Genomic DNA, 2,561 nt, shown 5'->3' on the forward strand with positions numbered 1-2,561 from the left:
GTTTACACGTCAAAACGACGACAGACATCCTGACGTCAAGTGTACCTGGCCCCCGAGCCGGGGCGGGGGGGGGGGGGGGGGGGGGGGGGGGGCGAGGAGGGGTAATGCCCCGGAGGGGCGGGCGCGGAAACGAGCGGGGGGGGGGGGGGGCGGCGGGGGCGGTGCCCGGGCGGCCCCGGGGGACGGGAGCGGCGGTAAGTTCGCGGACCTCGTGCGTGTGTATGCGCGCGTGCGTGCGTGTCGTGCCCGTGTGTCCCCCCCGGGACGGTGGTCGCGGGGCTGTGGGTCTCCCGTGGGCAGAGAGCGCAGGGCTGCGGGGGTTCGCTCCGTGCCCTGTCACGGTTGTCAGCGCTGGAGGCAGCCGGTACGGTGCCCCCCGAGCCGGAGGTCAGACCTTGCCCTCTCCCACCCACCCGACCCCTTCGCGGGTGGATGTTCTCAACCCGAGCCCCGACGTGGCGCCGGGAGGAGCAACGCTCACCTCCCTGCCTCGGTGCTTGGGGAGAGCTGGGCGGATAAAACATTTTTTTCAATTAAACTAATAACCCAGGACCTACTGCACGGTAATGCTTCATTAATGTGCATCATCCCCTGATACTTCCGACACACCATAGGTATGCTGCATTAATTGGCACCGCTACCCAATCCAATGATATAACAAGTATCTTTATCCTGAAGTACAATTACTCATTTTAAAATAATTTCAAATTCTCTCTTTTTTTTTTTTTTTTTTAATCGCATCCAGTGGTCTGCACATTGCATTTCCTCAGCAAATGCTGCAGTTTGTGAGATGCTCGCTTATTTCCATATTTTCCTTTTGCATCTGCATTTCCCCAGCTCCTTCTGTTTTATTTAGTTCATTCTGTTTCATTTCATTCTGTTTCATTTCACTTTCCTATCACCATTTCATTGTCTTTCCCCACGTGTCAGAAAATGCCCCTAAAAATCTCCTAATATTCCCTAAATGCTCTTGCCTCTGCCTCTGGAAAGGAACTTTTTAGCAGCTTCAGTTTACAGTTAACTGGATGTCACTGCTTGATTCTTCCAACTTTCAAAATGGAAATTTTAGTAAGTTGCTTTTAGGTGTTAGAGCTGTGCTTCAGTACTGCTTTCCTTCTCCTGTTTATTACGGAGTGACAGATACGCCTGCCCTGCTCTTCATTGGCTTCTAAAATGGGGAGATAATGGAAAGCATGAATACAAAACAGTGAGGAGTGGAAAACACTGTAAAAGGCCAGCATTTTAGTGCCTGAAATCTCAGTCCCGGGCATCATTGTGCCAGGATGGGTATGGTCCAAGAGCCTCCATGGACCTGTGTGTTCTCACAGCCATCAGGGGACTGTAACCACTGTGGCTGGAGTACTGGCTATGGCAGGTGCAGGGGCCCAAAATAACAGGGGTCTGGATGGATCAAGGGAAGGGATGACAATGTAGTAAGTATACTGGAAATGCAAATAGATTATCCATAGATATTGATACAGAATAGAATACCGATAAAATTACACCACAGTGCTATCCTGGTATTCACCCATGCTCACTTTCTGCAGCATGGTGTAACAACAGGGTTTGTCAAAAGTCAAGCCACCAACTAGGACATGTGTTTTCTGTTCATTTCAATTTACTGTATTTGCTGCGTGATTTTCTCAGTGTTTGCTGCCAAAAAAATGTATTTTCTTCACTTTCCTGGACAGATGCCTTAAACATCCCTATGTTCCATTTTTAGAAACATTTCTGAGGCTTTCTTTAAAATGTGGTTGTCTTGCCAAACAGTCGCTGGGTCCACATGGGTTTTTCCTGGGTCAGTTTTACCACTACTGTTCTACTCAAAGCACAAAGGGCTTTTACCGCTTGTTTCCCATCACTGAGACTGCAACTTGGCTTGAATTTCAGATGTGGTATTATGCAACTGTGCAGAAACATTATCTGCATAGAGAAATGAAATGAGAGCTGTATGTACGTATAATGACAATTTATATTCCCAAGTCTTAAGCAGTGGTTTAGAACATCTCCCTCCCTAAGAGTGTTTTGAAAATCTCCGTACTCTTCTCTAAACCATTCGTTCATTCACATGTGCTTATTTATTGGGATATCCTTCTGTGAAGGACTTCAGTTAAGACAGGCTGTGTGCAGAGTCCTGAGCTGTGCTAGAGAATGAGCTATGTGCTACACAGACTTCGTTATCCCACCCATTAAGGAAGGATGCTGTCCAACCCGCTACATTCCCATCTAATATTAGCACAATAAAAAGGAACAGCTTGCTCAGCAGCATCAGGTGGAGTCAAAGATAATAGTTTCATGCTCCATAAACAATTTAGGCTTGTTGTGTATCAGTGAAAGATTTATCTAGCCCCTAGTGCACCCAATGATACTCTGCCTGAGTGTAAAATCACAAACAAACACAAGACCAATTATAAAAACATTATGTCTACTGTATAACTTCAGTTTAACATGCTATTCAAGGTAGATGTGCTTCTAGGGGATCTACATTCTGATAAGGACCTCTTTGCATCTGGTGGAGAATTGTTAGTGAAGCAGCTCTTGAGGGTTTTTTTCAGGACGTG

The sequence above is a fragment of the Falco naumanni genome, chromosome Z, assembly GCF_017639655.2.
Source record: "Falco naumanni isolate bFalNau1 chromosome Z, bFalNau1.pat, whole genome shotgun sequence".
Taxonomy (NCBI): domain Eukaryota; kingdom Metazoa; phylum Chordata; class Aves; order Falconiformes; family Falconidae; genus Falco; species Falco naumanni.